This window comes from Centroberyx gerrardi, chromosome 13, assembly GCF_048128805.1.
Source record: "Centroberyx gerrardi isolate f3 chromosome 13, fCenGer3.hap1.cur.20231027, whole genome shotgun sequence".
NCBI classification, from domain to species: domain Eukaryota; kingdom Metazoa; phylum Chordata; class Actinopteri; order Beryciformes; family Berycidae; genus Centroberyx; species Centroberyx gerrardi.
The window spans coordinates 24791935-24817313 of record NC_136009.1 but is presented as its reverse complement, the minus strand read 5'-3'; the positions used below and the strand labels follow the sequence as shown (position 1 = coordinate 24817313).

Sequence of the window (25379 nt, the reverse complement as noted above, 5' to 3'; positions counted from 1 at the left end):
TTAAAGAAGCAAAGTGAAGTGGGAAGTGAAGGAGATCTACTCAGTCTGCACAATATTCTCAGAAATATTAATCACCGGCAATGGGCCTATAGAGTGATGTGTGACAAATCTGAATAAACTAAACTCAAAAATATGCATAAAAAAAATGGGGATCATGTCAATATTCACTAAGGCTGCACTAGGCAAGACTTTAATCTAAAAATACACCTGTCTTATCAGTCTAAATCACAAAGTGGGGCTGCAGCGGAGAAGAGACCACCTCGTAGATTCTCCTTTATTTGCCCAAATGTAATTCTGGTAATTCTGGTGTCTGGTATGGTCACTTCTCTGCCCACAGGACCAAGTGACAAATCAAAATTTAATAGGGAAATCCAAACTGTCTCCTAAACAGCAGCAGAGAAAGCTGGATTCACCAACATACGGTCTTCTCCTCTCTCATCTCTATGGTTTTCTTTGGTATAAAGCATCACAGATCGGTAAACATGAGCGTGCTGTGTGACGTTTACTGACCTCACCTTACAGGATTTCTGGGTACTGAAGTTCGAATTTTTCAAACAACTAACTCTCGCTGCCATTTTGGAGCTGCCTGCCAGTAAGGTTGGGTACCGAAGCCCGGTACCACTATGGCACCGGTTCCTTTACGACCGGTACCTACCGGACCGAATTGCAACGCAGATTTCGGTGCCTCATTTCGGTGCCATGCCCGAGCTGCCGACTGAAATATCCGCCCTCTGGTGCTCCGAAACCTAACCAGAAACACTTTAATCACCAAGTCCAGAGATTTTTCCTGGTGACACATTACAACAACAACACACAAACAATATGGCAAAACACACATCCACAACTACATACCGAACCACAACCATGTTTACATACCGAACTACAAGTGCGATTAGGCGTATACGACGTATATGTCGACTCTCTGCCTTCTCTACTCTCCTTGCCAAGAGCAGAGTGGAGTTATTGTAAACACAGACAGGGGGCAGCGCTGAGCAGATTCACACTGGGGAAAACAACAAAACAATAACCGCCTCCAAACACACATGATGCAGGCATAACCATGCTGCCACACACACACACATACACACACACACACACACGTGCACAAACAGGTGTTACATGCAAGCCTCTCTCTCACACATACTTTCATTCTCTTTCTTACTCTCACATATACTGACACACGAAAACATACACACACACACTGCTGCCAGTTATTTATAGTGGTCCCTGTGTGTGTGTGTGTGTGACCTGTCCAAATCATCATGACAATGCGTCAAGTGAACTGTTAATCCTCCGTCTGGAGGCCTGTGGAGGAGGGAAGGGAGGAAGAGGAAGAGGGAAGTCTAGACGAGAGCATTCCTCCCTGCCTGCCTGTCCTTCTCTCTGATTAACACTCTAACTCATAACAGGCCTCGTCAAATTACTCCCATCTTTTGTTTTTCCAAAATTTTTGTGATACTGATATGATTTCCGCCACTTCACATTCATAACTTCGGTTCTAAAACAATACATTTTTTCTGATAGCTTCCTCTGTTGAGCGGAACCCTGTTTCGTTATTCAGCAGGGGCGTCACTTCTCGAAACCCTAAGATACGGCACAGTCCTTGCATCTCATATCATTTATAATATAATAATAATAATAAAGTTTATTCATATAGCACTTTTCAAAACAGAAGTTACAAAGTGCGTAACAAAAAAACAAAAAAAACAAAGTAGAAATGAAAAAAGCAGTAGTGAGGAAAATAAAATAAAATAAGAAATTTTTGCCACCAAAACCTCCAAACCTGCTTATATCATATTCACTAAATTTCTGGGGGAAAGCAGAGCAAGGACGTAGGTCACGAAAACGATCCGCTTCAACTATCAGCTGAGTCATTGGTATTGATCTACAACCCAATCGCCCCCCCCCCCCCCCCCCCCCACCGCCACCTCGACCTCCCGGGTATATTACAGCACAATTCTTACTTATTGCCCCTCCAGATACCAAAAATCGCTGCGGTAATGACAGGTGTTGTTTTTGACACCCGCTCCTATCGCTGAGGTAGAATAGTTTGACTTTTGTACCCATTTCTAGTAAAGTGTAATAAAATAATTCACTGTGACAACAGAATAGACTTTTTCCAGGATCAAACAGAGTATAGATGGAGAAGGAAAAACAAAGCAGGAAAATTGTAACCAGGCGTTTCTATTGTGTCACTGGCAAAGTTCAGCAGCAGAAGGTAACTGTCTTCCTGTCTCGCCCTGTTCAAACACACACACACACACACACATATTCAGACACACACGGACAGCAGGGCACACACATTCACATGCTTACAGTTACACACATTTTCAAACCCACATGGACACACACACACACACACACACACATACACACATATTCAAACTCACACACTTGGAAAGTCAAACGAAAACCTTTTTTTTCCATGGGAATAACAAAAATACACAAAATGGATCCAGAGATGCAACATACATCACCAACATCTGTTTTTTAACAATGTTAAAAGGGTTAGGGTTACTTTAACTTTAACTACAGCCTTAATTAAAACAAGAGAAAGATTACAGAGGATGAGAGCAATAAGTCAGAGGATGGAATTCATAATATCCTGTGTCCCTCACACTGTTTTTATTGTATGTAACCTTCAATTTATCAAGTAATCCCACTGAGTTTAACAAAAGAAACCTGAACCTGAAGAAGAAAGCAGCACCAATGACAAAAACGTTGCAGACAAAACTCATCCCAACGATGCACATGGTCAAAAACACCATCAAAAATATAAATCAGAAGCAGTAAGTCCAAACTCACTACTGTGTATGAGTGCTCAACAGGCAACAGTCCAACAGCAGAGCAGCAGGATCAGGGCCAGACCTAAACACAGTGATAACTACTGTAGAAGCTCCTTCATGCATCTATCCTGCATCTATCCTGCATTCGTACTGTATACAGTACAGGCAGTCCTTTACCTTCCAACGGCGAAAATAGGAAAAGATAAATAATTTCTCGAAACAATTGCTCTTGGGAAAAGAGACAGCAGTGCAGCAGCAGTTCAGTGAGAGTGCAGTGAAGCGTCTGACTTCTTCTGTCTGCATCTGCAGCTCTATCAGTCAGCCAGACCTGCATCAAGACCACGTGACCACAGGGGAAAACCATGTCCAATACAACACAACACAACACACACAACACAACACAACACAACACACACAACACAACACAACACACAACACAACACAACACAACACACACAACACAACACAACACACAACACAACACAACACAACACAACACAACACAGCACAGCAGAGCACAGCACAACACAACACACACAACACAACACAACACAACACAACACACAACACAACACAACACAACACAACACAACACAACACACACAACACAGCACAACACACCACACAACACAACACAACACAACACACAACACACACAACACAACACAACACAACACACAACACAACACAACACAACACACACAACACAACACAACACACAACACAACACAACACAACACAACACAACACAGCACAGCAGAGCACAGCACAACACAACACAACACACACAACACAACACAACACAACACAACACAACACACAACACAACACAACACAACACAACACACACAACACAGCACAACACACAACACAACACAACACACAACACAACACAACACAACACAACACACAACACAACACAACACACAACACAACACAACACAACACACAACACAACACAACACAACACAACACACAACACAACACAACACAACACAACACAACACAACACAACACAGCACAACACAACACAACACACAACACAACACAACACAACACAACACAACACACACAACACAGCACAACACACAACACAACACAACACAACACAACACAACACACACAACACAGCACAACACAACACAACACACAACACAACACAACACAACACAACACAACACACACAACACAGCACAACACACAACACAACACAACACACAACACAACACAACACAACACAACACACAACACAACACACACAACACAACACAACACAACACAACACACAACACAACACAACACAACACACAACACAACACAACACAACACAACACAACACAGCACAACACACAACACAACACAACACACAACACAACACAACACACAACACAACACAACACAACACAACACAACACACAACACAACACAACACAACACAACACACACAACACAGCACAACACACAACACAACACAACACACAACACAACACAACACAACACACACAACACAACACAACACAGCACAACACAACACAACACAACACAACACAACACACAACACAACACAACACACAACACAACACAACACAACACAACACACACAACACAACACAACACAACACACAACACAACACAACACAACACAACACACACAACACAACACAACACAACACACAACACAACACAACACAACACAACACACAACACAACACAACACAACACACAACACAACACAACACAACACAACACAACACACAACACAGCACAGCACAACACACAACACAACACAACACACAACACAACACAACACAACACAACACAACACACAACACAACACAACACAACACAACACAACACAACACACAACACAACACAACACAACACAACACACACAACACAGCACAACACACAACACAACACAACACACAACACAACACAACACAACACACAACACACACAACACAACACAACACAACACACAACACAACACAACACAACACAACACAACACAACACAACACACACAACACAGCACAACACACAACACAACACAACACAACACACAACACAACACAACACAACACAACACAACACAACACACAACACAACACAACACAACACAACACAACACACAACACAACACAACACAACACAACACACAACACAACACACAACACAACACAACACAACACAGCACAACACAACACAGACAGGATGACACAGCCTGGCCTGGTATCTGGGTCAAAGGTCAACTACTGAGTGCTGGAGAGAGGGGGGAGGAGAGCTAACCAGGGTTTAATTAATATATCAATTTGGATATCTGCATAACAGATTTTATATCTGGCCAATATTGGCCTTATTAAAAATTAAATCAGCCAGTGTCGTCTCCTATATAATGCAGATTGTTTGATTACATATTTAGCGTATAATTGATCAATACTAAACTGGTTGTCTATGGGAAACCCTTAACCTGAATTGATTCTAATGCAAAAGTGTGAGTATGTATAAATAAGTGTTATTATTGTTATTGTAATCATTATTATCGTGGGTTTCAATGGTTTTAGTCAAAATGCTGTTTCAGAGGCTATTCCACACTGCCAATAATAAAATCATGAATAAATGGTGAATTAATCATTATTTAATATTTATCAATTATCAGTTAATTAACTACACACTTGATGATTAGCCCCTATTATAGCGGCAGCTGATGTTTACGCTGCTTAGCAAAGGGTTACCAAGTGTTTAAATACATAACTTGAAAAGACTTGGGCTTCTTTAATAATGATGCTTATTGTAAAGTGTCAATATAAGAAAGAAAGAAATGTAGGCCATCTTCAGGCTGTATAGTGAGACCACAGCTAGCTTGCTAAGTGTGTGTGTGTGTGTGTGTGTGTGTTGACCCAGTGCAGCTGTGCAGTGTGGGCCCTCTGCCAAGCCCCTAACAGACAATTACCCCACTGTGTGTGTGTGTGGGTGTGTGTGTGTGTGTGTGTGTGACAGCCAAACAGAAGAGTGTACATCACTGGAGCTGTCTGTCTGCTACTAGATGTGACCAGACTTTAACATGGTGAGCAGCTGGGGAGAGAGACAGCCCACTTAAAGGGACAGTGACACATTTTTTTTCATCATACTGGTCGTTACATGACATTGCATTTTAGACATTTAGCTGAATCCAGAGAGACTTAAGACAAGTACAAGATGGACGGTCGTATCTTGTATGTCTCAAGACGTCTACATTTTTCATGTTTCATTGTTGAAGAATCGTTTCTGGGAGCTTAACTGTGAAAAGCTGTGAACTCAGTATTTACAATCTTCTTAAAGGTGCTACTTGTAGCATTTTTAAACACTAATATCTCATGGTCAAATTAGTTGTGATACCTTGGCATAATTACCGTAAACAAACGAGACAATGGATCAAGATGATTAGCAGCCTCTACCTCACTCCAGTGGTATCGTTAGTGCAAGTGTTTCTCAAAATTAAGACCACATTTCCCATAAATCCCATTGCTTCTTGTTGCAGAGAAGTTGCTGCAACTTCTCCTCCCTCCCGCTTCTTTAACTTAAGTGGATAAAAATGTTGGAAGCGATTTGTCTATCGGCCTTCCGCTCCTCCCACCATCTGCCGTTGCCAGAAACTCTGAAAGCTTTAGCTCCGTTTGCTCTGGAAGAACAGCGCCCTCTCTTCCTGTTTTGTGCCGTAAAGCGACCCAGCAGATTTACCGCCAAATCCGACCAGGTGTCACACAATGTAAAATGCAGAGTAGAGGCTGATAGAGGCTGCCAGTTTTCTTGTTTGTTTACATTAATTATACTAACGTCTCAAGATGAATGTGGTAATGATTTATCGTTGTTAAAATGCTACACGTAGCTGCTTTAAATGCCTGCCTGGTTAAATAATGGCTACATCAGAATGAAAGCCAGCCCTCGTTGAAGGGACTGGGAGTTGTTAACTAAAAAGCATTGAGTCATAGTGTTGAAGTCATATTCCTGAGGTGTCTGGTAAAAGTCAACAGCATGAGGTAAGGCTGAGGCGGCGTCATCCACAGAGAGGAGAGAGGAGAGGGGAGGGGAGGGGAGGGGAGGGGTGGGGTCGCTTGTTTCCCTGGCACACCGCACCGCGTTTCCATGCCCACCTCACAGAATACAACCGACAACCTCCCGGCAAACACACAGGGCTATAAATGCACCAGCTCAACACACACACACACACACACACACACACACACACACACACCACACTCACCACACACACAGAAAGGAAAGCCCCTCTCGATGTAGCCAGCACTATAAGACAGAGGCCAGGGACTTCCCCCCCCCCAAAAGAGGCAGAGCATCTGCCACGTGTGTGTGTGTGTATGTTTGTGTGTGTATGTGTGTCAGAGTGAGTGTGTGAGAGAGAGAGAGAGACAGCCTCTGTGTGCATGTATGTGATTAATAGCTGTACAGTGAATCTTTATAATTTACTCTGATAACAGTCAGTGAAGCATAACGTGTCTTTGCAATTGTGTGTATGTGTGTGTGTGTGTGTGTGTGTGTGTGTGTGTCCTGAGAGTAATCAGGACTCTCCAGCTGCTTCCTGCTCAGCCCAGGTGCTCACTGAGACCCCATCAGACCTCTCTCTCTCTCGCTCTCTCTCTCTCTCTCTCCCTCTGTCTCTCATTCTCTATGTCTCTCTCCCCCCTCTCTCTCTCTCTCCGGGGACACAGCAGGCTCGAGGCTCGGCCCCTCAGCAGAGAATGGTAGGAACTATATAAAGGAAGAGGAGCCTCGCCATTCTGCAGCAGGACAACAACAGAGGCTGAGAGAAAAGACTGGCACATTAAAGCGGCTGTTTACTGCATTTGTCATGTAGCTGAAAGGTCACAGGTTTGATCCCAGCAGCAGCCAAGTATCCTGGAGACACCAAACTCCCATCTGCAAGGTCCCAAACTAACAAGCGACACATGCAGGTAAAATTCACTTTCACAAAATTCAATTTTTGAGACAATAATATTTGAATGCCTCAGTTATATACATTATTTCGTCTTTGCCTGCTCTCAGATTTTGTCCCTGGTGGCCACTGTACGCTCTCTCTGACCGTGAGCCAATCAAATCAAAGCGAAAAAAAATGGCCCTGTATCAAACATGCTCCTGATTGGCTGCCTGTTACGCTTCGCTACAAAAAGCGTTGGGGTCTAAACATCTGCAAACTGTTCCTTCTGTTTCTCCACTGCCTGGATGGTTAACTAGACATTTTAAACTTAACATTATTCCATGTTAGTTTAAACTTTACATTATTCCCATGTGGCGACACACATTGCAAGTGTGAGGCCACTATAAAGAAAAGACAAAAAAACAACAGGTCCATTGTACAAGTGAGTGAGCAAGTTCAAAATGAAATCTCTAAATCTGCTCTTGTCTCTGTTGAATGTCTCACACAGTACCTGACTCTACACACAAAATAGCACTGAAAACCGTACGGTGACATATTTCTATGAAAAATGTATATTAATTATTTTGGCTGGTAAAAATATTCTTGACAGGTGTTTTTTTTTTTTTTTTTTTACTTTACCACCTTGGCAGGTGAGCCAAAAGGTTAATTTTGGACACTGCCTTCCTGCTCTACTCACTTTAAGTGACTCTGTATGAGAGCATCACCTAAATACTTAATTCATGAATCTAGGTTAGTCCCACTGAGATCAAGGACTTCTTCTACAAGGTGGACCTTTTAGCAAGCTGCCACCAGTGCCAAGTGTGAGCTACTGCTTTTAAAAGTTTCATTCCAAAACGCAATACATCCATTTTGGGGAAGAAAAAAAAACACTACCTGAAATTCACTCATCAATATTTTAACACCACAGATGATTCTATCCTCGAAAGCACAACTATTTTGAAAGCAGAGGTCTTAAATGTCCGGTATTATTTAGCTTTCACGATTTTGTTTTCACATACACTTTTGCTCAGGATAAGAATAATGTCCTTCATGATGTTTTGCAAAATACAGGAGGTTGAAGGGGGGTTGAGTCAGTTTAAATGCTGCAAATTTGCTTGATTTTTGCTCGGTTTCGCGAGGGAAAACCAATCAGGACCAAGTCCAGTTGTGATGCGACGATTGCAATTACACTGAAACTGCCTGTGGAAAAAGGATGAATTTTTCAAAATGCAGTTACTGTAACCACTCAAACAAATTCAAATTTCAGCAGTGTCTATATTAAACATCATTAATCATATATAGAGGAAAATTTGAATTCCTAGGACAGGGCCACTTTAAAATGCCTCACAACTTCAATAGTAACCCGTAATGTGCTTTACTTTGCTGCCTGCAATCACTTTGACAAAGTACGTTTTAATGTTTTCAAATGGTGTAGGCCTATATTTCATTCTGGAATGAAACTCTTCATGTAGTAGGGTTTCTGTTTCAGACTTACAAGCTCCTCTTACTGTAAACAGCAGAATACAGGCCGAGAGTGACGCTTAGATCATTTCAAAGTTCCGAGATGTTACAAGCCGAGTTACAGGTGAGAGGTGGTGCAGCACCGTAGCTGATGTCATTTGCCCAAAGCTCCCATTTACTGCGAGCGTCTGTCACGGAGCTGACTGGGCCATGACTCACGAGACGCCGCTGTACCTGACACACCGCTGACATCACCGCTGGAGACTGTGTGTGTGTGTGTGTGTGTGCGTGTATTAAAGAGGTGAGGGTGTGATTTAAGTGTTTATGTGTTTTTCTAGAGCTCTTCGACTGCCATACAGTGTATTCTAGTGTATTTGCTCCTCTGTATATTCCTCTGAGACATATATGCTGTACATGCATGTGTTTCACTGGAGGGGTCAGAGGTCAGGAGCAGCCAGGAAGATAATAAGTATGCAATACTATGATATGGGTAGTCTATTCAAGTCTTACCAAGCGTGTACGTCTTCACTGTGAAAATGTACAGGCAGCGGTTTACTAACAACAAAGTCGAACTTGTCCGAAATGGACAGTCGAACACAGCGCCATATGCAAATGTGTGTCTACTCGCTGTGGCTTTGTATTGTTTGTTTATTTACGCTCCATGCCAGTGCGGTGGCGTGAAGATTAAAGAGGAAACCGTAACCTAGAGAAACCGAAACAGCAGTGGAAAAAACTCAGAGAGAACATCAACAACAACACTGGCTGAGGTGAAAGAGCGACAAAGGCAGCCGAGGGAATATGAGGATTCAGAAACCGTTTGATCATAAAGGTTCAGAAATCCTCCGACAAACTCAAGCAAGACGAGCCTCCGGGCGATTCATGTTGAAAAGAGTTGACCACGGGATGTTAGCATGGAGACGGAAACAAAGGCAATGAACCGGAAAAGAAAACGCAGACGCTTTTCCACAAGGCAACGCAACCGATCAGGTGATATTTGAAGACTCATTTCAGACAGTGTGGGCTGGTGTGAGAAGAATTCGATAAGTTCGGCCAGCCAGCCTGCGCACACTGCCGAGTCCAAAGACAAGTTTTTTCCGCAAACATGCCCTTTTGTCAGTAGAAACCTGACGAAACGTCTTGCAGACATTTACAGCGATTCAGATTTTGACAAAATAAGGATGAGAGTGAGGTGTGTAACGTATTGTCAGCCCATTTTGAGAGCGATAATATGCATCAGGCTAATGAAGTACGTGTTTATGTGTGTAGGTGTATATGTGTGTGTGTGTCAGCAGTGAGTCATGCTCCACAGGGGGTGCCAGTACACTGGGGCATTACGTAACATTCTCAGCTCTGATCTCAGTCTTGTTACCGCTGCCTGGAAAAACCACTGGTTCCACCTCACCTCCGCACTACATCACACTGTCTGTCTAATCAGCGAGAGTTCGTCAGCAAGTTGACTGTACACGACTGGGTGGGGAGTTGTAGATTAAAGCTGCACCACCAGGGAAGATTTTATGTAAAAAAATACAAAGTGGGACTGCAACAGAGAAGAGCATTATATTCCCAGTAATTGAGATGCCATAGATTTGCCCAAATTAAATTCTGGTGTCAGGTATGGACAAAACTTAAGTATGAAATACAATCTGTCTCCTAAACAACAGCAAGTGAGCAGGGCTGGCTCGTTACAGGATTTCTGGGTATTGAAGTTCAAATTTTTCAAACTTCTCACTGCCAGTAGGAGCCTAAGATTAACTATATATTGCTATATATTAAGTAGGAGCGCACCGATCAATCGGCAAACAATCATAATAAATCGATAAATGTTCTATATAGGTAACCCTTAATATAAGATGCAAAAAGTGCAATAAAATCATTTTGTTCCCCAAATCATCATGACATCACATCGTGCAGCCCTAAATTGTTGCTGATGTCATCCTCTCTTGCTCTCCGGTATTTCTCAACTGCACCATTTAATTAGGTGGAAATGTCTTAAGAGTTATGGAAAAGAGCCAGAATGGAGAAGTATTTAAGATGTTGTAACACAACTATTGCAGCAGTAACCAGGTTGTTATGTGGCATTTGTGTGAAATGCAGCAGCGGTACAGCAGCCTGAAGGTTACAGAAGTAGGCTTGTGACAGAAAAGAAGAGAGAATCTGGACAGGGAAAGTGAAACAGTAACGGCTTTCCTTCCCTCAAAACTACTGTCAAGGCGCCTTTGAGCAAGGCACTTCAGCCCCAATTGGGAAAAAATCTTTTTTTTTTTAGCATGAATATGGTCACAGTTATATGGAATATTGGCACAAAACATCGTCTAACAGCAATCAAAAATTATCCGTATTGGTCTTCAAAAACCCATATGGGCTATAACTTAATCTTCAGGTGTGAATGTGTATAACTGTATGAATGTGAAGCAGTGCAGAACTGAAAAACAGCATGCATGCTCAGTCAACTTTCCCTGACTCATAACAAGTAAAAAATAGTTTGACTTTGTTCTGCTGTGTGTACGAAGACTGAGAAACGGCTAGAAACAACTATTTGTTTCTGTTCACCTGAGGCTCTGTTTCTCTTTTAATATACAGCTAGCCAAAATGAAACCAGCTAATATTCCCTGTGCAACACATTTGCAGAGTAGTGATATTTCTCAGATACAGCAGCCAGCAGGGTGGCCAGTCCCTACCACAGAGTATCTGCAGGTTTCAGAGAGACAAATTTAAATTTTAATGCCCTCTGGAAAGAAACAAAGCTGCCAAAACCAGCCTATTGCTGCCTGAACATTGCTAATGGAAGTTTTGAAAAAGGGAGTTAATTGTTAAGGGACATAAAGCCCAAGAATGCATATTGTACTTCCAATCATGTTCTGTATTAATCTAAGAGTGAACATGCAGCAGCACAAAAAAAACCTGTAACTGGTGACAAAATAAGACCTCGAATAACTTTTTGAAGACATTTGAAAACTTTTAAACTTGAAGCCTTAAATTATGATAATTTAAGGACCAGCGGACACCCTGCTCCCAGCTGCAGGTCTGCCTTTCTGTTTCCGACTCTGAGAGATGCTCTGAGAGAAGACAGTTTGTTTTTGTGAATGAAGCTTCACAATAAAAACACAGAGGTGGATTCTGCTGTTTCTCCAACTCCCGCTGGTCCAGCGTGTCGGTAAAAGGTGATCCTCCGACTAGACACGTCTTTGACATTTACCTGCCACAGACTTACTGCTGCCTCCCTGACAAGACAGTACGTCATAACACACACACACACACATTCCATCACCGAGGGCGCGTGTGTGTGTGTGTGTGTGTAAAGCAGACAAGAGCACCTTCAGCAGGATTTAACTCTCTCTGACAACTACTGGGTCATACGCTAATACAGTGCTGTTCGGAAATTACACACACACACGCATGCACACACACACACACACACAGATATGACACAAACATCGTTTTGACCTACATATCAACATATCAGACGCTATTAACCTACCCTGTCATGTAAATTAAAACATGTCACTATCAAATCTCTCTCTCTCTTTCTCTCTCGCCTCACACCACACACACACACACACACACCTCGAGGGGGGAGGTTCTCCCTCTCTGGAGCCCGGGTGACAAAAATGTAACCTGAAGAGTGTTATGATAAGCGGACATCCACATACAGGAAGTGACATATAGGGAAGTGAGGGGTTAAGGTGGCGACTGGTCACTTCCTGTTTACCTTAGCACCTTCCCTCCTCCTGTCTTCCTGTCTCCACCCCGTCCTCCAGTCTCTCCTCCTCTGGCTTTAGAACAGATCGGCCTTCACTACAAACATCAACGCTTAATGGACTTCACTGTCACATTTCACACATTTACATTCAGCGATGTTCTTACACGACAGCGACTTCATCTCTATCAGTAGATTAATCTTAGATTCCTCTACTGAAAACGTTACAAGCAGGCTGGGAAATTTCAAAGACCGCACAATACGATTTAATTTCGATACTATGAGCCACGATACAGCACAATCTGATCGACTGAAATTTGCTGTGAATTTATCAATACAGTGCATCTGCATTATTGATAGGGAGCAATTAAGGGAGCAAATTAGAAGGAAACAATGCGCTGTAGTGCACTGAAACAACTTGCAATAACATGTAATAACACAAAAAATGAAAATGCACAACTCTGTGGAAGTTGAATTTAAATACACGCACTAGTAAAAAGGCTCAGTCCAGTCGGGTTTTACTGCAGGCTGTCGGAAAACATCCGACTGGTGTCTGGTCATGTGTGCGCGTAAATTTGTCGTTTTACCACAGTATTTTAATACCAAATGGCAAAGATTATGGATAACATTATTTTAACAAACAAATGAACGAAGAGAAAACAATACATGGACAAAAACAAAACTTGCTCTTCTGTAAAACAAAGGGGGTTACAACGGTCGATACCAGGATTTGTAGTCGATCCATTTTTCACCCAGCCCTAGTTACAAGTAACTGCTAGTAAGGAAAGATCAAAGCCAAAGCACCCAGACAGTAGATAAATAAATATCCCTGGTGTCTCTTAAATGTGAATGTGAACATGAAAGGAGAAATTAAGAGGAAGAGAGAGAGAAAGACAGTGAGACAAAGTAAGGAAGAGAGAAAGAAAGATTGAAAGAGAATGAGAGAGAGAAATACAGAGTCAGAGAGCTGTGGTTGTAGGTCTGCAACAGTTTTCTGCCCTAGTGGACCGGTTCCCTCCTAGTTTGTTCCCCGCTCACTTCTTATTCACGTCTAAGAAACAAAAAGGACATCATTAATGGAACCAGGCCGGTGGAAACTCCCTGCTGCCAGTCCAGTTCTTTTAAATGCATGGGAGGAGAAACAGAAGTACTCACTTCAGAACAATGAGTACCTAACAGACCGCAGCCAGTCAGAGAGCGAGTGTGTGTGTGTGTGTGTGTGTGTGTGTGTGAGAGAGAGAGAGAGAGGTGAGTGTGTGAGAGGTGTGTGAGGGATGAGATGGGCAGGCAGTCGATCATGTAACCTGCACTGTCACACTCACTCACACACACTCTCACTCACACTCCCTCTCAGATACATGTGCGCACACATACACACTTGCTCCCTCTCTCTCTCTCTCTCTCTCTCTCTCTCTCTCTCACACACACACACTTGCTCTTACACATATAACCACTCTGGCAGGGCGTTGCCCCTCTTCCTTCACCACACAAGCTGCAGAGGAGAGTACAGAGCCTAAGGTTAATTTAATACTACAGTACATGCATTAATCTAGTTCAACAGGACACACAGACACAGACACAGACACAGACACACACACAGACACACACACACACACACACACTAATCTCCTCTGCCAAAAGGCCATCCATACCAGCTCCACACCTGGATTACAGGGTTTTATACAATAATCTATGATGGATGATTTGTGGTGCATGGTTAGTGGTGTTTGTACACTGGACTCAGGCTTCTGCTCATGTCAGTTGAGTCAATGTGGTTATCAACCGTGTCGATGATTACAGTGGAGCTGTGGGAGGCTGACACAGGTGGCAGGTAACGACACTGCAGCAGACAACATCACATGCACAGAATTACCTCTGCATCCTCTTTCACTGTTATCAATCTGTGATGTTCGATGTATTCCAGGAGTTATTTTGTGTTGTAATTTGCTGTTTTGCTGTAGCCACTTTCCCTCAATCTGCCTCCTCTACTTCTACTTCAGTTATATTTCCTACGTTTCCCAGAATGCATTTCAACTACCCACAGAGAGCAGGTGTGAACTTGTCAATTTCAATCAAAGGTGGGCATATGTGCATAGAACTATAGCTATTTAGCTATATTTTCTAGCTTGTGAATGCTGGGGTGTGTCTATGATCGCAGCTACGCCCCTTACTCAAAACATGTCTTGTGGCTACATTGCATTCTGGTCTATTGAGGCTACTGTGGCTGGAGATATTGGTCTGTAAGAAGCCCTCGCTCTTTGATTCTGAGTGACTGACAGCAAAACCTGACGTTTACCGTTGATGTTTTAGCTGGATCGCTGAAACATTTTCTGCTATCAAACTCCACTGTAGCTGCTGGAAATATCTCAACATGACGTCACATCGTCTATATTTGGCCTGTTATCCGTGGGAATAAGAAAAATACACCACCAAACAACAAAATGAACCCCTGGAATGCAAGGTACATCGCCAATAGCTGCTTTTTAACAGTGTTAGAGTGTTTTAGAGTGGATTTTTCCCTTAAAAAGATTCTGATTCAACACAGAAAACACAGTTCTGATGTATCTATCCCTTGTGCGACTAAAGTAGGGCGTAGATACCTGGCTTTGATGTTAGAAAGAAAGAGGCAAGGTACAGGGTTTCTTTAATGTTGGGCCCCTCCCATCACTGATGCTTCATTCAATAAGGCTCAAGAACCTCCAAAGTACTGTAAATACTTTTTGGGACATACAATGCAGCTGATGGGCTTCCTGCTACTATAACATCAGTCATGTGTGAGTAAGAGGCTAGCAGGCTAATCACAGTGATGCGGTCTGCCTGCCTGTCTGACCTGTTTCCCTGTGGCCTGACAAACAGCCTGGGGTGCAGGCGGTCAGCATTTGGGTGAAATATCTCTTTAATAGCCTTCCGAGTCTGAAGGCTTAGATGGTGGACAGGTTCGAGGGCAGGACCTGGAGTCAGGCAGAAAATAGCTCAAGGAGATATGTGTGTGTGTGTGTCTATGCACGTGTGAGGGCAAATGTGCATGTGTGTGTGTGTGTGTGTGTGTGCGTGTGTGTGATGGCTGAAGGCTGCCTTGCCAAGAATAAGCGATTAAGAGGAGCTGTGCTGACCCCGTTTTCCAGCACTCTGTGAAGGAGACCCAGGGGGATAAAGACCGGGGAGGTTACATAAGCTTTCCTCCCAGAAGACTCTCACATGTATAACATACACTGTCACAGTCATGCAGAGAGAGAGAGAAAGAGAGAGACAGAGAGACTGTATAGGCCTACTCAATGCACTACCGGCCACAGAATGCTTACACAAGCCACGTAAGATAAAGCAGAAAAGGAAGACGCAGTGATAAGCCAGCAGGCAGCAGCCGGTAACCCGCCTCCCAGGCTCTTCAGCTCTGCAGGATCCGGACGACCAGTCAGCCCGGCTCAGGAGCGGCAGGCGGGACGAGGAGGGGGACAGCGGGAGAGTGAAAATCAATCTGATAGCTAGAGTTTCCACGCCAGGGGCCACACAAGAGCCGACCGACCAGAGGAACTGATTCAATTTACCTAAGAAGCCCAGCTGTTACTCTGAGAGGCAGAGCGGGAGAGAGAGAGGGAGAGAGAGAGAGAGAATATATGTGTGTGTGTGTGTGTGTGTGTGTGTGTGTGTGTGTGCCAGGAAAAATTGCTATACTAGCACTTTCCTTTCTTCTCCCTTTCTTTCTTTTATTCCATTTTTTATATAGCGGCTCCATTTTGGCAGACATGAGATGCGAGACTGAGACACTGAATGTCTTTGGCTTGCTAAATGACTGTGTGAGTGTGTGTGTGTGTGTACACACTGCCTCATACTGAGAGTGCTTTGGCTCATGACAAGTTATATATTATCCATACATCACCTGCATGTGACTCTGTGATTTCATTATGTGCACAAATGGACTGCAGTGCCTGCGCTGCATGAGCTAAACAGGTTCCTTACAGGGAGCTGGTAAACCCTCATCCCAAGACCCTGTTTACTGCTTCCTGCTTCTTGCTAAAGCTCTGCAGTTATTGGCTGCAACCTGGCTGTCAAAAGTAGGGTCTGTGGGCCAATTTCCCCCCCCCTTGAAAATTATTTTGGCTCTTCAAATGGTTCCAGAGACTGATAAGATATTCGAATGGCTCTATTGTGGTGCAATTTAGCTGTATTTGGAGAGCTGTTTAGCGATAACTTGCCTACTGCAAGGCATAATAAACAATAATGATGCAAGACCTGAGAAGCTAATGCTCACTTCTTCTTCCCTTCTAAATAATCAATGTACAATCAAATTCTTTGGCATGCGGCCACACCACCCATGTTGCCCTACAGCCATTCGAAGTCTGTAGTAAAATGTTTGTGCTATGGGTTTTATCCTTCAAAAAATCTAGCAACCAACCATGTTTGTAAGGAGCTTTGGATAACAGTGTCAAGTTAAAACTGTGAATGATGCGGTGCAATAATGTGACAGTATTTCTGCACCTCTCTTCCTGTCACTTACTCTCTGTCTCTGTCTGTCTGTTCCCCAGAGCGCAGCGAGTCCCTGAACTCTCCTCTCCACTCCCCTGCTCACTGCACTTTCATTACGCTCCCTTACTTCATTCTCTGGCAGGCTGGCTCGCCCTCAGAGGACTGCATCACTGGAATACACATTACAAGCGTGGACGCAAAGCAGTCAGACACACACACACACGCAGATAAACCCTACCGGTGTAATAGATCAGACATCCATGCTAACAGCCCACAGCATTTGTCTGCAGTCGTCCTGAAGTGAACCTACTGTACCCTCCAAAGTGAAGGTCCCTTTCCACAAGTTTACTGCAAACACTGTTTTGGACCGTTGGCTAATTACACTTCAAAGCAGATGAGATGTGGCACCCGGGGGCGAGAGAAGGTCAGGGAGTAAAGAGTACTCTGAGCTTTGGAGCAGGACCATGCTGCACCACTCTGCTGTCGGACGTTTGGTTTATGCTGCTTGGACAGCTCAGGTAGTGCCAAGTGAAGCCCTGTCGGCACGGCATTAGTATTACAACAGGAGGTCTGGGAATGTAGTTTTTAGCGGAGAGATTCAGTGATTTCAGTCCCGTGTGGATCAACGTTAATTGTGATTATTACAGAGCGTGCATCTCTGCGGGAGTGATAATTAACTGGCAAATAACCTGCTATTTTTCACCGAACTCCCACATCCTCTGTCAATTCGATGGCATGTGATTCATGGGGTCGGATCTGGTTTTTCTATTGTGCCTGATGCACTCACAATACCTTCTTTTTAGGTAGTCAATTCTTTCCCAGCACTTTGCAGAACTTCCAAATGTTTTCACACTGAGTAGTAAATAATTTATAAATTTCCTCCCAAATCTTGTCTTGATTATGTATTGATTTCTTAAATTGAAGCCCGAAGAGAAATTAACTCCAAAGTCTCCTCTCGCGTCTGGTGTCTTGATTTGGTTTGAGGCATTTCTGTGTGTGTGTGTGTGTGTGTGTACTCGTGCAGTGGTGCACTGAGCAGTTTTTCCATGTTGAACAGTTTTTGTTTTGACGTATCCCCCTCAGTAATTTATGGGAGCAGTAAAGTATCATCTATATGCCGTCCACATCGTTCAAAATAATACATATGTGCCGTCCGGATATTTTACACCACTTTTGATTATGCACTGCAGTTGGACAGGAAGCTAACTTTTTCTGCCCGCTGGCTGCAGCGGCTGCAGAATTCTACATATCAAAAGCTACATTAACTGTTTCACCAGGCAAATTACTTTTTAATAGAAAGGAACCTCCAAATGATGATGGGTTCCCGACCAAAGTGGCTGGTAGGGTCGACAAGATTACAAGCATTTGCTAACATCTGGCTAGTGGCTAGTGGTAATTCCCACTCTGACCAAAAGTGAACTGAAATTGAGTGCCATTAATGCACAACTAAGTTAATTCTGTTACGAGGAGATGAAAATAAAGTGCAGCTGGTGACCACCGTGCTAATGGTTACCGACCGCCTCAGCCCCCCCCCCCCCCCCCCCCCCCCCTCCCCCTTCCCTCAGTGAGCAGCCATGCTGCAGTGTAAGACCAGAGGCCAGAGAGGAGAGAATGCAGCGTAGCGAAGAGCCATGCTGCGCTAATCAGCGCTAAAGAGGTCGGAAAGGTCGCTAGCCGGCCACTGGCGCCCATTGACTGGGAACGAGCAGCGACAAAGCATGGAGAGGCCACTGTGTGAGGGGAGGAGGAGGAGGAGGAGGGGGCAGGACAGGCCACTGTGTTGAGGGGAGGAGGAGGAGGAGGCAGGACAGGCCACTGTGTTGAGGGGGGAGAGGAGGAGGAGGAGCAGGAGGAGGAGGCAGGACAGGCCACTGTGTTGAGGGGGGAGAGGAGGAGGAGGAGGAGGAGGAGGAGGCAGGACAGGCCACTGTGTGAGGGGAGGAGGAGGAGGAGGCAGGACAGGCCACTGTGTGAGGGGAGGAGGAGGAGGAGGCACGACAGGCCACTGTGTTGAGGGGGGAGAGGAGGAGGAGGAAGAGGAGGAGGAGGCAGGACAGGCCACTGTGTTGAGGGGGGAGGAGGAACTCTGAGCACATGGCATTTCAAGACATGACACACCAGAGGGGAGAAGAAAGCATGGCAGCTAGCCATCATTGAATAGTAACAATGCTTGCGAGTTAGTGCCGCTCCTAACTCCATTCCCTGCAATACATCTTCAGCTTTATGTTATGTTAATTTTATGTTATTCCAAATCAGATTGAGGATCATAACATAAATGGTAACATAAGTAACATAAATGGTCAAGAATTTGTCTTCTTTGTCACTAACGTGGTATGCATAACAATGGGCTACATATTTGATAGTCTATATCAATGAATAATACATACAGGGCCTAATTTATGTTTCTACTTAGCTATAGCTTCAGTATATCTTATGTAATAAACCTTGCAAACTACACTGCAGCCAGCCTACTTTTAACTTCTACTTTAAGGTTCACTGTCTAAAAATCTCCCACTGCATGCTAACAACAAAAGAGTGTGTAGTGGGAAAACACAGAAACTAGTAAAACAGAAACATCTGTACTTCTCTAATTTGCATCTTGTAACGTTTGATTTTGCCATTAGACATAAAAATGTACCTATTAGTAGGTGTTAGGAGCTTTTGGACGCTGGTTTTGAGCACTGAACAGCTACCAATAAAGACACCTGACTGGCATGTATGCTTTACATTTTGGTTATCCTAAATCTGAATCAGAATCACTTTAACAAGTGCAATAGATGCACGGAAACAGCCTCTGCATCAGTGCAGAGACACATCAACACATCAACAGCAGCACGTGAGCTTTTGTACCTGGGTTTTAAGCACCACAGCACACCTGGTAGTCTGCCAAAATGTTTGGAAAAAAACTCCCACACACTGTCTCAAACTTGCTGTTACAACATTTTTTGAGAAGAAATACGATGGTATGGTCTGAACTAATTAAATTAAAATGTTGTAATTGCAAGTAGGAGACAGGGTGCGACAGTTTTTTCACACACTGAAGAACCACAAAAACAGGCACCTGTAAACCGTACGTGACTGGCTCATATTGGGGTTGCTTGGAGTTCTTCCTAAGGTGATGGTGTTGCTGGTTTACTGCACCCGCCACACTGACCCCATTTCATCTGAACAACAACCACCCGCTGCGCCAGAGAGCACACGTTCTCCAAAAACAAAGGGAATGCAGTAAAGCTCACTAGGCTATAATCACCTAATCATGGCCTTTGATGAAACATCAACTGGTTTAGGTTGTAAGCAACAAAAGAACTACTATGCTGTAAACTATCACAGAATGCCTCTTATCCTCTTTAAAATCAATGTAGAAACCTGCGTCCCCCCACAGAAACATACGCACATATGATTATTACAAGCCTGCAGTGATTTATTCATGAGCATCAGTGTGGAAACCTTTGCCCTCCATACAACATGCATGTCACGTATGCCTGCATGACTGCATGAATATATATAGATATGTATAGTCGCCTGCCTATCGAATGTCTTGCACTGTCCCCTTCTGAATGTGAGATCCTGTTTTCCTTGTACCATGTGTCAGTTTATACAGTGTTACTATACACAGCCAGTTGTCCATATGTCTCTGCTAGAGTTAGACCCATATATCAGTTTGATATTGGCCTTTTATTAAATATCAGATATCGGCCTATCCGATATGATGGAGGTTTCTCCCTGACCACAGCTACATAAAAACAGTCTGTAAAACCTGCAATGTCATTTACATTTTCTTTGCACATTTGATTTATTCATTTAATTGCTCAATTGCTTCTACATTTAAATGCTGTTTCAGAGGCTTTTCCACCCTACCAAGAATAACTAGAGGGAAACACTGAATAGGTTACGTTTTAGCATGAAAATGGTCAAATGTAAAGATATAAAATATCGGCACTTTGAATACAAAATTATCAGTATCGGCCTTCAAAAACCCATATTGTTCAATCCCTAGTCTCTGCTCTAATGTCACCAAAGGAAATTCCTGGAGATTTATTGTATTTGCCAAATAAAGTGGTTCTGTTTCTGATTGTTTTATAACAGGCCACTTTCTATTTTTGTTGATTCACGAATACGGATTTATTCTGCTCTTTTAACTTAACCCAGATCACTCAGGATATGAACGTTAGCTAAATGCCTGAAATGTAAACATAAACACACGCACAGCTCCTGAGTGTCTGTCGCCTGTCAGACCCGGTGCACATCTGGAGGATGAAGTCCCCTAACCAGCTTATTATCCAGTCCCAGATTCCTGTGAAATGTGCCTACGCGATACTTTGCACGCCATACACACATGCAGTGCAGTCTGCCTTGTGATCGACAATAAACAAACAACAAACGGGCAGACGTGCAGCGGATGACACTTTTATGAAGCATCTGAGGTACTGGGGATTTGTTCGTTGTTTTTCCGGCCCCTTAGGATCTTCTGTTGTTCCGCTGGAGTGACAGCTATTGCTGAGAGCAAATCTAGGTCATCACTGGCCTCGTGTTTTGAATGCTCAGCATTAGTAGAAGTCTATGGCCCGGTGGTTTTACAGCACGGTAGTTTTCCAAATTTTGGGGGGAACTCCTACCAAGCAACATGATCAACAAGTCAAAGGAAGTCCATTAATTTCCTATAGACCTAAGTGACCAGGGAGCCGTCAACAGCCAATCAGATTATCATGCTTCCTTGTTTCCCCTACCGATGTGATTTTGTTTCTTTAACAATAGTTCCACCTGGGAAGTGCAAAGTGGACAAGAAGTTGATTGCAGCCATTCAAAGCTTCCCAGTTCTCTGCGAATTTAATTTGAAAGACGGCAGGAATCCTCTAAAAAACGATGATTGGAGAGCGGTTGCATCCATTGTCAGGGGCGATGATGAGCTCTGAGTGCTACCTAATAAGCGCTTGCTAGCTATGTTAACTTGTCAAAACAATAACAAAGCAGCGTTCAGAACTTTGTAGCAGCAGACCGTATACAGATGTAACTGGAGCCTCTCACAACGTCCACAATCGGTCAGAATAGAGCGACCCATCAACCAAGTTGCTTGCGGTGTGAATGTGGAGTTAGTCGAGTCAAAAAGACCATGGCAGTGGTAGCCTGGCAACTGATAGGTTGCTGGTTCAAATTCCTGAACCAATTGGGAAAGTCTGGTCGTGGAGGTGTATGAATAGCACCTCCTTCAGCAAGTACTTAACTCCAAACTACGCTCAATTTCCCCAGTGAAGCTGCTCATTGGCTAACAGCAGAAGACTGTGGTTGTACTGGGTTTGAATGCGTCCAACTGTATGAATGTGAAGCGTGGTGTAGCTGAAAAAGAGCATGTGTGCTGAGTAAACTTTCCTTGGATAAATAAAGGTAAAAAAAAAAAAAGCTTCAGCAATGTCACATAAAACCCTGTGGCCATATAATAAGAGAAAATACTGAAAGCTGCTGAACCAGAACTACCATGTAATTAGATGGAGAATATTATGTGCAAGACTGTCAGCAGGATTTTATTTCATGCACTGTATGTGAGGTCCTGTTGCCCTTGTACCATGTGAGTAAATTGTCAATATGTCTCTGCATCAATGTCAGCAAGACAGATTTCCTCTACATTTATTTTACCTGGTGATTAATGTGGTTTGGATTCTGATAATGATAGTGTCAGCTGAAACATAAGAGACTACAGAAGAGCTAATATCTGTGTTGCCATAGGCTATTATGCATTATAGGCAACCTCAAAAAAGATATATTGGAGTTTAAGACATGCTATATCTTTTCACACATTTTCATGTCTAATTTCATGGCAGCAGGGTTTTGGGGGACAGTGGGGAGGCGTAGTAGAGGTGAACACATCCAACACATATTTAGGCCAGGTGCCGGATGAGAGTCATGAAAAGTGTTTCAAAAAGGATTATCCGGACACTGGATTAGAGCTCCTTTGTTAATACTTAATTTAATGCGATGCAACATTTTGACCCTAAGGTCTTTGTCAGGCAAAGGGATTGCACGTTGCATTGTGTTAAATATAGTAGTGTGGAGGGAGACCATCCTTAACCAGAAGACCTACTGTAGGTTCAAGCCCCCGTTTCGTCAAGCATCCACCCTGCTGAAGTGTCCTTGAGCAAGACACTGAATCCCTACCAGCTCCAGGGAATTTCTTAAAGCATCAGTAAAGTACCAGATAATGAAACATTACAAAACAAAGTGACAGAAGAAGAAAAGCAGAGAGACTGAGCTTGAGGGTGTCCAGGCTGTTCAGCGGACTCGGGCGCGTGCCGTGTGCTCGCCGTGTCGTGGGTCTGATATTGCCTTGTGACCTCTGTCACATGGTGTCGCCCCTTTCTCTGTCTTCCATCTCCCTGTCACTCACCACTGTTTACTGTCTAGTAAAGCAGAAATGCCTTTGTGGCAAGCGGGGGCGGGGTTGAGCTCTGGTGAGGGCAACAAGGTTAACCTCCTCTCAATCAACCCTCTCTTGTGTCAGTGGGTGCTGAAGACATGAACCTCTGGACCGAGGCAGCGAGAAAAGACGCCATGAGAAGCTCCCTGGAAAGGCTACAAGGCCCGTGGACTATTCTCCCAAAGAGGAAACAAGTAGCCCAGAGAAACATTCGTGATGCTTGATTTCTGTTGGTTTTTGCTTTGTGTTTTCAAGTAATAACACACTTACGGGTGATCCTGAAAGCTATTTCTACTGACCTTTCATCCAAGACTGCCGGGGTTATCACAGTGGTTGCCGAAGGGATTTGGAAGGACGGTGGAAATGGTGTTCAGGTTCACCCATGAGTCTTTAATCACAGAAAAACACTCTATCTGCCTCCTGACTAACGCTTGACCCTGCCTGCCACAGCCTTTAAAAATAATCCTAAAGAAAGAGCGAGAGAGACAGAGCCTCATAACAGCTTCAAAGACAGCTAGAATGAAGAGTAGAGAACTCTGTCACCTGTAACACAGCCTGTGTTTCAATCCACATCATGAGTTTCAGACATGCTTTGGTTATAACACCGTATAACACATGGTTCATTTTTCATTTGCACATGAGGACTTCATGCAATATCCATTAGGGTAGGCGTGCTCTTTCACTGGTGCCAGACAGAGGACATCCTATAGGTAATCAGGTAATGTGGGAGCATTCAGCTATTCATATTCCTAATCCATAAACTAAAGGCTATGTACATGCCATCTAATCTGTCCCTATGGAGACACTGCAATACAAAGGCTACAAGACTCCTCTGATGTGGCCTAAGTGAAATTGCATAGACCAGTTCAAACAGATCGTAGGGTTTTCTTTCTCTCCTCTTTGGAACAAAACAAACACAAAAAAGCATTTCCCTGGTGTTCACTGTTCAATATTCCCAAAATACAGATGATTACATTCTCCAAAATCTAGCTGATAACTTTAAATATATTCAATAGTGAGTTTTACTTTTATGCCAGCAATCACTTTTTAACAGTAGGGGTCACGTTTTGCAAATGTGGATTTCTCATTTTGGCATGAAGCAATTCTTTCAAGTCACGTCTTCAGAATTAATCTCTCGTCTCCCTTCTCTGGTCACTAGCTGCTGAGTTTAAACAGGAAAAAACACTCACACCTTATCAATAATAATATGTGAGAGCCTGATTTATGCCGCAGCGGGTACTACTGCACTGGCGTTGGCATAATCTCATACACACTACCAGCTCCTCTACACTGTTCCCCTATTCTCACCTGCTCAGTATTCACATCACACATATTCTCTCTGTGGTAGAAAGCTCCTCGGGAAATGGGTCGGAGAACTGTAGACTTTCACCGGTTAGAAAGAGCTACTTAGCATCAGTAGCGCCGAGCATTGTGATGTGCAAAACATGACATCTGTGTGTTTAGTTTGTGTCTGTCTCTGCCTCGGCGACACAAGCTAGCCTGTGGGGGAAGTGTGTATCGCCGCGAGCAGAACCTGTATCTGTGCTACGCTTCACTGGGCTACGCTGCGCTGAGCTAAGCGCTAAGCTAAACACACGGCCAGGCAAGCCGCCGCGCGTGGGTTTGCCCTGAGCTTTAGGGTAAACACGCC

The 25379-nt window shown here is 43.6% G+C and overlaps 1 protein-coding gene across 1 annotated transcript in view; it reads right to left on the bottom strand.

Moving 5' to 3' along the window:
* Positions 1–25379, bottom strand: part of LOC139917449 (zinc finger E-box-binding homeobox 1-like) — a 73311-nt gene that overhangs the window by 28820 nt on the left and 19112 nt on the right. The window lies entirely within an intron of this gene.